Raw genomic sequence first — 13,728 nt, forward strand, 5'->3', positions numbered from 1 at the left:
AAAATTAACTTAATGATTTGGAGAAAATTTAATAGTACATAAGATGAGATTTATTATGGATGTGTCAAAAGTAAATTTAGTATACGTATTTTTAATTTATTAAATCATTAAATTTCAATTACATTGTTAATTTCAATCTTTAAAAAGGATGATTTTAAGTGAGTTTTCAGAGTTTTTAACATTTATAATTTACATTCTTCTGCACCACCAAAATCTGTCCTTTGAAACTGGTCAGACTCCATTTTAATTCCCCAAGCAAAACTTGAACTTAGACATGACATCTGACAAACTGAGACACGTTATGCTTGGTATTCTGTTGTTTCGTTCTCGCTGTAAAATATTCAATATGTGCAAGCCATTGTTATCTTTCTTGCAGACAATCCTTCCTTACTATAATTTAATATTTGAGTTCTGCAATAATAATTCTATATGTCAGAATAAATAATAAATTATTTCATTCATCTTTTTGTAACAATTTGATAGTGTTTTTAATGAAAAAAATAAAAATAAGACACTTCCAAGCATTATGTGTTAAGAACTATTCTGAGTGGTTCTAAATAAATCTATAGAGCAATTAGTATATCTAGAAAATTATCAATAATAGGAGCCCAGTGAAAGTTAAGGAAATCAAATATATGTCTCTTAGAGAGGCTGAAAGCATCAATTAAAAGAAATCCAACACGAGAATCTAGTAATGTTTAATTATGTATAATCATACTATTTTAATAGTTTTTCATGGTTAATGTGGCAGATTATAATTTCCAAAAATAATCACAGAATCTTTGTCTTACCTACTCTTCCAGAACCTTGCCACACCCCCATCAAGAGGTGGAACCAATTTCCCATCCCCTTGAAACTAGATAGGGCTGTGGCTGCCTTGACAAAGAGAATGTGACAGAACTGGTGCTTCAAAAACTTCCAAGGTCATAATAGGTTCCACGACTTCCATCTGACTCCTCCCAATCTTTAAATGTTCTTCCTTAACCCCAGCCACAATGCTGTCAAGTCCTAGCCACATGGCGAGGCTTAAAGCAGGAGTTCTGATTGACAGCACCAGCTAAGATCTCAGCCTGCATCAGCTACCAGACTTGTGTGTGAGCAAGCCTTCAGAGGCCCTGTTTTCCAGTCTTCGAGTTTTCCAGCTGAAGAACCAGACATCACGGAGCACAGGCAAGCCATTTCCATGGGGCCCTCACTGAATTTCTTACAACCAAATTCATAAGCATAATAAATGGTTGCTCAAACCTAAATTTTGCAATCATAATATTTGGAATAGTTCATGAGGTCCACATATTCAATTTCATATTATGGTATCATAATAGCAGATAGTATTTTATGTAGCTTCTCTCAGAATGTGCTGAGGATCATGTGGAGATTATGATATCAAGTACCAAACAGACATTGAGGCTATGTAGAGAAATATATACCTAAGTTATTGTTTATGTTAGCAAAATCTGGGAAAACTTATGTTTTACTTTTACTGCTATGTTTGATAAAGTGAGTGTCTTATAATACTTTCTGAACAGTAACTCCAGGCTTATAATATTAGAGCTAATGCTAGGTGGAATAAATTATTTTACATGACTGTCTCCCTATGTGTAAATACATAATCTTTATTTTTCTTTTTTTTTCCTCAAAAGAATGACAATTTTGATGAGAACTAACCACTTATTAAAAACAAGTCTTATTACTTACTGTGTCCTCACGCCTTATTGCAAACTAGGAGGAAAGCGATCCCTTTGAAGCATATTTGCAGAAACCTAACCTTTACAAAAAATTTTCTCTTAAATTAAGCAAAACTCTTTTGGAATAGTCAAATGAAAATGACAAAATCATGAGAGTTTTGGGGTATATCAGTGGTAGTCCATTTTCATTATCTATGTAACATTGTTAAGCAATTATGAAATGTACTAAGATATGCATTTATATAATTTATAATGATGCAACTAAATTTCATCAAGTTCAGTGACTAGCAAGATCATTATTAAACACAAATGTGTTTAACATTCTATAATTTTTACAATCCCACCTGCTGGATTAGGATATTATCTGATATCTTTCAGGCATTCCTCCCTAGATTTACACTGATGAAATAATAATTATAACAAGATGAACCAATGACTAGTTATACTAATAGCACTGAAAGCAACAGATTAAAAATGAAAATGGCACCTGAATTATATTGCTTGATATACATGGCAGGTGTTCGAACTGAATAGTTTTAATCTCCTTGGACAAAAACAAATGTCCACCATTCAGCAAGCTGAATCTACTGTGGTCAAGATTCACCTTTAGTGAGCTGTGAAGGGGAAAAGAGCAGCACCTGAAGACAACCAAACCAGAGCCACATTCATTTCATGGATATCTCTTAAATGTTAAGTCACTGGTCACCATCTCTTGTATCCACATATTGAAAGAAGTATAGAAATGACTGAAGAGAAAAATGATCAGAAAAATCTAAGTGAAAGAACAGCCTTCCAATTCCCTGTTTGTCTCCATTTGTGATCCTAATTAGTTGCTAGGAACGGTCCACTAAAAACACAGCCATTTGTTTCTTGATCCATGTGAGGCATGAAGGTACAAATATGAGTGCTGTGCTGTGCTCCGAAAAAAGATCCCAAAGAGCAGCTGCAGGCAATACAGTCTGAAAAGCAACATTATTTTAAAGCTGTCATGTAAGACAAAACATTCGAGGTAAATTTTTCAAACACATAAAAATGCAATTTTCTGTCTGTCAGAAAATGCATGAGTACCATTTCATTTTAGGATATTTGACAGAAAGTACATAATGAAAGAGACTCTAAATAATGACACCTATTAGGAGATCTGTATTTTTTTTTTTTTTTACTGAAAAAGACGATTCTATTATTTCTATCTATCTATCTATCTATCTATCTATCTATCTATCTATCTATCATTTATCTACCTATCTATCTATATTCTTTCTTTCAGCCTGCAATAAGAACATAAATAAAAGGTCATTTAAAATAATTAATACATAAGAGACAAACAATTAGAAATGAGGGAGCAAATTATATCTGGAAGCAGCCAACTGAAAAACAATTTATAATAATAGATGCTATAAAATCTACTTTAAGAAGCAAACTACCATCAACAAAAAGAAAACAAGAGAAAAAAATTTAAATCCTTTGGGTCATTTAGTCAAGTAATTTTCTAGTAGAGATATCTCTACATGTCAAAACCTGTCTAAAGACACTATTTTATTACATTGGAGTAAAAAATAATGTATTCCTATTTCTCTGTTAGTTCCAAAGGAGTTTGGAATATATATTAGAAATGCTTTTGTCAAACAAAAGTTATAATAAAAAGTGGGGTTAATAAGCAAGTCTAACTTACTGTCAAAACTAACTTAAGTTTATCAACTGATTACATAGTATTAATAAATAAATACTGATTTCTTGTTCTAGAAATTTCCTGCAACAAATATTTCCAATAAATATATATTTTCGAACTCTGATACAATTCACCGGAAAAATATAGAATAAGATCATGGAATAAAAAAAAAACTTTGCAAATTTAAAATAATTTAAGCCCACCTCATGACTAGTTAAGCATTTACATATATACATATGCATACATATATTTTATATGTATATATGTGTATAGATTTATATACCTATATCTACATCTATCTATATATGTATAAATCTTATAATCATCACCAAAAGGAAGAATTTTGAAACGTTAGGGATGGAAGGGCCTGAGATACAAATGTTCTTCTAGCTTTGAAATGGACAGATTCCCTGGGTCTTAAATTTTCTTGTGCTAGAAACTAAGGTAAATAGTTGAAACGCAGAGAAGTAAAACAAAGTTTGAAAAAAGAGATGAAGTTTAGATATAAATTTTGTGCTGATAAATGCTAGAGCAATAAAACATTCGTGCTACTTATAGATACTTTAAGATAATTGATGAGAATCATAAAGCAACAATCAAAAAATTCCATTTTCTGTTAATAGAGGTTCCAAAAAGATAAAAGAGAAAAATAAAGGATAGTATCACATAATTAAAATAAGAGATTTTATAGAAATGAAAGGGAACTGGTCTTTGAATTTAAATGTTCTACTGAATAGAGAATAGTCTGAATATAAATGATGATAGGTAGACACATCGTTGTGTTATTCCTGAATTCCTACACTAAAAAAGAGATTCTCAAATTTTCTAAGAGGAAAAAGAAACATTATTCACAAAGATCAAAATTAGAACATTACATTTCTCTTTAGCAACATGAGTGTCAGAATAAAATGGAATGATATTGTCAGAGTTGAGGAAAAATTATATTCAGTCTAGAGTTTGATACATAGCTAAACTACCAGCCAAATGATGAACACAGAATAAAGTTATTTCAGACAAGTAAGAAATCAGGAAAAAAAAACCCCACATACCCTTTTATTGGTTAATTACCTGATGATATAGCAAAATAAGGTAGTAAATCAAGAAAGATGTAGGTATGAGTTCTAAAAATAGTGTCTCCGACCCATTAGAGCAGTAAAAGTCAGTCATGAGTTAATAGTAATTAAACCTAGTAGAAAGTAACCAGTTCAGATTAGAGAGGAAGAAGGGTGGCATTTTACATGGATGACACCAAATTCCATACAAATAAGAGAATGATGTAGACAGTTGGCCAAACCTGGCCCATCATCTGTTTTTATAAAGAAAGTACTATGGATACACAATCCTATGCATTCATTTACATATTGTCTATGGCTGCTTTTGTGTTACAGTGACAGAGCTGAGTAGTTGCAACAGAGATTGAATGGCTTGTAAAAACTAAAATTATTTACTGTCTGTCCTTTCTACAAGAAGTTTGCTATCTTCTGATGTATATAATTGAATAATTGAGAATACAATAAAGTTACAGAGTTCCACAAAAAGATAGGCAGTTAGAAACTCCTGGAAATCAAAAAGCTGAATATTAAGCCACTAGTTAACCAGCCTGAAAAGGAAGCAGGACCTTGAAAAAGTCGAGTTAATGAGCAAGTCTACATCACTATCAAAACTAACGTAAGTTTATCAACTGATTACATAGTATCAATAAATAAATACTGATTTCTTGTTCTATAAATATCTATATAATAGGCAGGATGCACAATAATCAGAAGTTATTAGAGATACAATGAAGATGACAAATGTCTTATTTTCCTAAGATAAAAAGATGAAAGAGAATCAGATATTAGCAAAAAGAAAAAAGAAAGAAAAGAATAAATAAAGGAAAGCAAGCCAACTGTTACTTGAAAGACATAGTTCACATAAAAAGAAAACTAAAACTGTCATAGAGTGTAAGAATGTAAAGTACACAAACACGTGAGTTGTGATGTTGAGACAGTAGAGAAGAAATGTGATCTTAGCTTATTCCTTGCTTCCACATTAAGTATATTTATATGTCATTTATAAAATAAGTGTAATTTATTGGTTTATAACATTTAGAATTAACCTATAGAAAAAGCATGACAACTTCATTAGAGTTCTAGACTACAGTGTAAATGTCAGAATATTCAACAATGTAAAAGTCTATTAAACAAAAGGCATGAAGTGCTAAAAGTTCTATTGTATATTGTGCAAGCTGTAGCAAAAGGAAGGTGTTTTTAACCTCTTTTAACAATGTCAGGGATTTCCTCATCTGGCATGAAAGTGAAAATCATTGTCTTCATTGGACACCAATATATTTGCCATCACATCAGTTATTAAACTTCTCCCTATGCATTTCCAATACCTCTCCAAAGATGGATCTCCTTTGTATGGTATGCCCAAGTTACACATACACACACACAGAGAAGCTCCTGAAAGTAGACTTTATATTGATTTTCTATATTGCCTAAAATGCATAATATACTTTGCACACCTATGCATAATAAACATTTGTTCATATTTGTTTAATTCAATTTTTACTTAAATAGATAACTTACAAAAACTCCAGGTAACAGAGCATCTGTTGTCCAGAACACCTGGACACTTACTTATGCCGACTCTATAGAATGAGTTTTCTCTAAAATAAAACTGAATAAGAATGTTATTTCTAGTCTATGGCCATGCCATCCTGAACAAGCCCAATCCCGTCTGATCTTGGCAGCTAAGCAGGGTCGGGCCTGGTTAGTACTTGGATGGGAGACCACCTAGGAAGACCAGGTGCCGTAGGCGTAAAAAAATAATAATAATAAAAAAAGAATGTTCTTTCTTAAGAACTGAATACCCTACCTTTAGAAAATCAACTTCATTGTAAATGAAGTGAGCTGCCTTTTTTCTTATTCTTCCTGCTGACTAGAGGCAGAAGTTAAAAGACTGTAACTTGAGGATCAATACAGGCCCACTTACAGTTGTATTGACAGTTGTATTGAATCAAACTGTGAAGTTTAAGCATATTGTGTGAACTGATGCCCTCTTCTGAACAACCTCTACTTAATATGCTAGAAATTTGTGTCCAAAATTATTTTATAATCACTAGACTATGAAGCGTAAACTCGTTCGTTAGACTGAGAATTTGAAAGATTCAATTAGAATTCATATTAGTTAAACTAATAATTTCCCAGAAAATTTCAAATAGTCTTGGATTATTAATGTAGCATATCTTTAGATATGATCATTTTTGTAGCCCATAGATTCACCACCACCACTCCCACTTTCTGTGTTCTAAAATCTCCTAATATCCGACCATTCCTTAAAAGACTTTCATATCTGGCATTGATGATTCCCTGCTTCTATGTATAGTCAAGATCTAGAACTTATAATCCTATATTTCAAGTTGTGCCTCTCTGAATATTGCTTGTGGCTCTGAGAAGTAGAAGATATAATGGCCCTCCTGTCATAGCCTTACTACACAGAGATTTGCTACTCATAGTTCTATTGACTTGGAGATTATTTAATTGAAGTTGTTGACATGAGTCCAAATCTGGAGAACCTTCTATGTAAAAGGTCTACATAGATTTCTTTAGATATCTAGGTACTACTCTGTTTGGGCTGCTTAGAATATTCTTCATACAGTAAAGATTATGATGATGTTAAAGACTTCACAGATTCCATAATTTTATATTCTTTCGCTTTGGTTTACTTGCAAAAGTTATGTCACTGAAGTAAGACCCAAACATTAGGTGACAGTGGATAAGGTAGATAAAGGGAAAAATAATTTAACGTATTAGCTCTTTTACTTTTTTCTGTAATTTTTAGTGTCAGCTCCAGCATCCTGAATGACCATTAGTACTTATGAAGTGTTTATGAGTGAGGAGAAACAGTGAATATATGGAGGAGCTAATTTTTTTAAATACCAAATACAATCGTATAAATTATTTTTTCAAAATAGCATTACTAGGTGAAGCAATTATCTTAGAATATTTGAGGTATGTTCCTATAAGTTCTGTCTAAAAATCAAGTTCATATACCTTAAGGGAGCTTGGGTATAGCCTACTCTCAGAATTTAACCAATAACTCATGACAAATGTGTGAACACCATGATCCTGGTAACAATTTTGAACCTGGAGAAAGTTACATAAAGTGTTGCAAATTTTACTCTATGGAAATAGGAATTGGGAATAATATATTAAAGCAGTTTTTCTATTGAAAGCATGGACTTTATTGTGAAGAGTCAAATTTATGGAGGCTGAAGAGCTGAAAAAGTACACGTGCATAGCATCTAAGCACTACAAATGTACTGTGCACTGACTCATTGATCGACCAGCAGACTGATAATGAAATACAGGAAATAGGTGACGACTTTTTCACCAACTTCTCAGTATGTCAGGGAGTGAGCCAAAGTATTAAAGAAATGCTCTAAAGCCTTAAAGAATTTACTTACCACTTTAATTTTTCCACATCTGTCAAATAACAAGCAGCAGCTAAATGCTTCCAGAGAAAGGAGCAAGAGCATGGGAACAACCCCCCTCTAACACAGTTATACAAAACCTGCCGAAAACTGAGGTAAAAGTAGGAACAATAATAAATGCCTTCAAGTACCTCAAGCCCTACACTAAACCTAAGATAACAATCCACTGAACAAATTTAAAGCTTGTAGTACACTGAAGATAAAAATAGTAATAACAAAATTGAAACACAGCTGAACTTCTGACTAGATTGATTCAACTTCTCATACTATTGGTTTAGAAGAAGAAAAAGAGTGCCGTTTCCGGTGTAAACATTATTTAAGTCTCTATGATTCCTTTATACATGATGTCTACAATTCAGTAAAAATTACAAGACACACCAAAAAGCAAAGAAAATAATATGCTGTCAAGAGATAAAGCGAACAAGAGAATCAAACTCAAAAATATACCTGATGTTGTAATGATCAGATATCGACTTAAAAAAATTATATATTTATGCCTAGTGGATCTAGTGCATGCACAAATGAAGGATTTTTACAGAGAGATGAAAATACTAAAACTACCTTAGTTTCTCTAACCATGTGCTGCTGCCATAGCTCTTTCGTTCCCCTGATATAATAGTTTTTACAGTGTGCTACTTTTACTAAGTCATTAAATTGTCTATCTATGGTTAGTGAGAAAAGGCACTTAATTTTACTCATCCTTATATTCTCACATGTATCCTTGCAGTTTCTCCTATAAAGCCTGGCCCAAAGTAAGTAGTTTATAAATATTCGTGAGAATAAATGAGTAAATATGAAAGACAAATATTATTTTTTCATATTATGTTTTATTGATTTACTTAGATTCAAATATGTATCCACATAAAATCTGACTTATAGTTATAAATTGAACTTCAAAAATAACAACCGTTATGGTTTTTTTGGAAGAATGATATAAAGTATAAATAAAAAAGAAAATAATTAAAACAAAAGACACATTCCAGAATTATGAGATTATAATAGTTACACAGTTGCATATGGCCTGATAATTTTAACCTAGACTATCATGTTTTTTTCCCTCTAATTCCAGGCTTTACAGCATTCAGAAACTATAATGGCCTTTCTGCAACAATGGTATTGTTACCTAAACATCTACAAGACCCACTTCAGAGAGACAGATATACAAAACACACAGACATATATACACAAAAGCTAGGTAACAGACACACCAAATCTCTAGGTTCATATATCTATCTTGCTTTTCTACTAACAAGTTTGTCTTTAAAACTAAGGAAGTGGTTCTCAGTTTAAAAGCCTCCAGGGGAGATCTGTCAGTAATTGCCAAAGTACAGGAAGGCATTATTCCCCTGGACTCTTGGTTCCAAATAGCATTGCTACTCTAATTCTGCATTACAACCCAGCAACATAAGTATTACCTGGGAGCTTGTTAGAATTGCAGAATTTTGTCCTCTATCTCAGACTTATTGAATGAGAATCTGCATTTTAACAGGATCCTAGGTGATAAGTATAGATATTAACATTTGAAAAGCACCACTCCTTCATTCCCATTCCAAGCCACATTGGACAGCAATTAATGAAGCCACTCGGGACTCACTGTGCAGGCTGAAGCCCAGCAGAGCTGAGGCCACCACAGGATTTTGTTTGCTGGTAACTGGAGAAGCAATTTCATTTCATTTCAGATCATCATTGAGCTGGTGCTCAGAGACCATTTTAAATAACCTTCACGAGAATCCTTCATATATTTTAAAACAGAATCAAACATTAGAACATTTCTAGGCACTAAGGTGAAAGAATATACACTTGTACTTCTCATGATTAGAGCACCAGACTCTGCATTCTCCTTTTTGACCATGTATAGTCTACCAGGAATGAGTGAGCAGCCATGGCAAGCAGGCCCTGGTAGCCACTGAAGCCACCATAAGTTGAAACTCCATTTTTACTAAACGTGGATGATATTCTTTTTTAAACAAATATTTTTAAAATTTAATTGGAATTTCGTTTTTGGGAAACTCAAGAAGAACCATGCATGTGTGTGTGTGAGTGTGTGTATATATGTATATATACATATATATATGTATATATACACATGTACACATGTGTAAATACTTATATTTACATATATACACATAAGTACATATTTAATATATGTTATATATGTACTATATGCTAAAAAGGTGGGGATAGCTTAATTCTTTAATAACCGATTGGAAGGTAGAAATGAAGCTCTTATAACGGAGATCTTATAATGGACACCAATGCTGACAAAAGGGGAGTCTGTGACATAGGCTCAGTTGCCACAGGCCTCTACAAACCAGTTTTCTCCCTGGCATCACACATCAGATAATGGAATATTCATTGTTCACATCAAACCAGATGCTGCATTGGCACAAATCCCATTGTTCAATATTTGCAGCTGTACTGTAATGATACTCTATCAGAATTCTGTGGATAGAATGCTAAGTGTACAATGAGCCTTGAACATTTGAAATGGTATTTTCCTTTTTTACTGTTTTCCAACAGACTTAAAATTTACACTTAAATGGAAGAAGAATGACAAATGTTTTCCTTCAAAAAACAATTCAGAGAATTCCAGTCTCCAATGGCGACTGACTTGGAATTATGTAATTATATGAAAAACACAATTGGTGGCCTACTTGGGCTTGCTGCTTGCGACAAACCAAGCATGAACGTGTGAAAGTAATTTATAGAGAGCCCAACCTAACACTGCCTCATTTGCTGCTCCTGAGTTCAGGCATGAGTTCAGCTATAAAACTGGCTTTTGAGTTTTAGAGGCAGCCAGTATTCTGTGCCAGCCTTTTCTAGTTCACCTCTGTTTAGGCTGCAATGGCTTTGGAATTGAGAGGAGACTCAGAGAAATCTCTTGAATTTTCATTTGTGAATTATAAGATCTTACAACTAACATATCGATGGCAGAGGTATGGCCAACACAGGTCCTGGAAGCAAGTCATATTGGTGAATGCATTTTTCATGTACTATCTACAATGCCAGACAACCAGGCAGTGGGTTTATATTAGGGGTCAGCAAAATATGGCTTATGGACCTAATCCAATTCAATGGCTGTTTTTGTAGATATTGTTTCCTTTGAGGACAGCTACATTCATTCATTTATATACTATTGCTTTGAGCTATAATGCAGGGCTGAGTTCTTACAACAGAAACTAACGTGAATGCAAATAAAACATTATGAAATAGCTTCTAGTTAAAGATACTGCTGGAGCATACTGGTTTATCTAGATTCCTGCTTATAACTCCATTAAAATAAAAATCTTTCAGGGATTAATAAAAGGGCATAAGTCCGTGAAAACAAAGAAAATCTAAGGGAAGCAACTAAACTTTGTAAGCTGGGAAGCAGACAGACAAGCAGGAACTGATATAACAGATCCAAGAAAACTCGAATCAAACAAGTGAAGGAAGAAAGACAAGAAGTAACCTAATTTGCATGGCAGAACCTCAAGAAGTGGCATTCTCAGGTAACTCTGAGGGAGGGGGAGTGTGGTGCTGAGCCAGGACGGCTATAAAGAATACTGGAAAAACGTCTACGTTACCAAGCGTTGTCAAGGATTTGAAGCAAAGGGGCAAAGGAATATCCATGTACTGTTAATGAAAGGGTACATCGATACCACCACTTTGGAAAACAATTGGGCAACACTTAGTAAGGGTGAAGATGCTTTATGGTCTAGAAATTCCATTCCTAAGTATATAATCCAGAAGAACTGTAAAATATACACACCTGAAGACATGAATAGAAATATTTACAGCAGTGCTGTTTGTAAAGAAAAAAAAATTCAACCAAAATGTCGATCAAGAGCAAAATGGATAAATACATGGGATATTACCCAAAAAGACAATATGAATTAACTAAAGAAAGAAGAACAAACTAAATAGAAAGCATGTAGATTCAATGAAATAAAGATCGGAGCATAAACAAACAGTAAGAAGAGAAAATCAATTACTCTCAAAAATAAAGTTGATTAAAGAGTTCTGTGTTTTAACAAGAAGCACACATTTTATGTGCCTTTCACATACAATAAAGTCATGAAGTTCATCTCCATGAAATTGCCAGTGTGTAGGTAAACATGGTTAAATGTCAGAAATTTCATGAAGTGTTTCTTATGGAGAGCAAGAATTGGGAGTAAATGTGGGCAAGAAACTTCTATTTGTCACTAGCATCGTTAAAGTGTATTTGCTAAGATACATAAATGTATTTCTTTGATAAAAATTTTAGGAAACAATTAAATACCATAAACTCCTCAAGAGCATACTATCGCCCTTCACAAGGGAAAGCTGATCCAATATTCATAAACAGAAAATGAAACAATTCAGAGATATTTGTCATTATTTTCAATATGGATGACTGACTTATATGGTACAAATCTGAATGTGTCCTCCTGAGAGAAGTGAGGAGAAAAATGGTTTGCCCAGACGCCTTTATGTGACTCAGTCAGAAGTCACTCCTTTAGCTTTTTATCATCCATACAGCATGTACCTCAGACCCTGGTGGTTTTCAGCCAGTCTATGACAAATGGCCAACTTGATATAGCAGGGGACCCGAAATGAATCACTACCCTTGTTTCTGCCAGTTTCACAGTTCAACCTTTCAGATGTTTAAGGTTTGTCTATTTCAATGCTAAAATTTTAGCTTTTCTGCTTTGATTTAAGTCAAACATCTAATATTTATATTTTATAGTTCTTTTATATTTACCCATGACTTAGTTATTCAAACAAGTGATTAATCTTCATAATGTCATTTTGTCATGTAGTGTTGCTAATCTTCCTTCCTACATAAAAGGAATTGATGATCAGTTAGGATAGTTCAAAAACCATTGTGAGAATAACACACATATTTAACGTCCAAGATAGTGAAATTAGTGTGTAGAGTGTATCAGATTTAAAAACCAGGAGAACTAGAAGCCGTATCAATCTGGCTTATTCCTTCAACAAACATCTATTAAATGCCTACTCTGTTCCTGGCACTGCTTTAATGCGGGGGAGGGGGATAAAAACCCCCACTTTAATGGGGGTTATAGTAAGTTAATTATATTTCAGATGAAATCAAATGTAATATGGAGAAAAGGAAAGCTATCTTATACTTCATTGACCCTTTAAATGCACCTGAATGAGTTAATTTTCCTCTCCTTCCTTTCTCCTTCTTTTTCTTCTTATTCTTGGTTCAAATTTAAAAAAAAAAAATAGAAAATGTAGAATTTCACTAGATAACAGATATTATAAAGAACTTGTACAGAAAAAAATCAATGACAAAGGATAGAGAAATCATCATTAACTTTCACTGAATGCCCAGGATTGAAATCATACTCCGTGCTGTAAATTATTTGAAATTATTCAGTAGTAGAGAAACCTTATAATACCATAATGCAGAATCCAACAAGAATCACTTTTGTGGCTGAAATTAATGCGAATTTTATGGCAATAACATTCATTCTGAAACTGCTTCATTTTTTTAACATCTATTCTCAATTTATTTGTGGAGAAACAAAATAAAATGGGTAAGAGAAAAATATACAACCTATCCTGCCTGCAGCAAGGACAATTATTGCAAAGTATGAGTTTACAGGTCAAGTCAGAGCTATTGTTTTCTGAAGCTCCCTGGGGCTGATTTTGTTCCTCTTCTCCCTGAGCTCAGACACCTGCTTTCTGTCAGGGGAAGCAGCCCCTGGCACAGACACCAGGCTCTGGGGAGGCTGGGCTGTAATCACAGTTGCCATCACTACAAAGTGCGAAATGCTGCACAAAGACTGCAGATTTGCCCTTGAACTTGGCTCCTCTAAAGTTCTGTCAAGAAGTGAACATGTACTCTCCTGGATAAGATTTTTAAAGTCCAGTGTTAAGCAGAGCTTTTGAATAAAGCGCTCTGATCA

General features: G+C 33.5%; 1 non-coding gene across 1 annotated transcript; it reads left to right on the top strand.

Moving 5' to 3' along the window:
- Positions 1–6,037: 6,037 nt before the first annotated feature.
- On the top strand, positions 6,038–6,156 carry LOC111738974. The gene has a single exon (XR_002780050.1). It is a non-coding gene; the product is annotated as a 5S ribosomal RNA (ribosomal RNA).
- The last annotated feature ends 7,572 nt before the right edge of the window (positions 6,157–13,728 follow it).

Source organism: Pteropus vampyrus, unplaced genomic scaffold (genome assembly GCF_000151845.1).
Source record: "Pteropus vampyrus isolate Shadow unplaced genomic scaffold, Pvam_2.0 Scaffold45, whole genome shotgun sequence".
Lineage (NCBI taxonomy): Eukaryota > Metazoa > Chordata > Mammalia > Chiroptera > Pteropodidae > Pteropus > Pteropus vampyrus.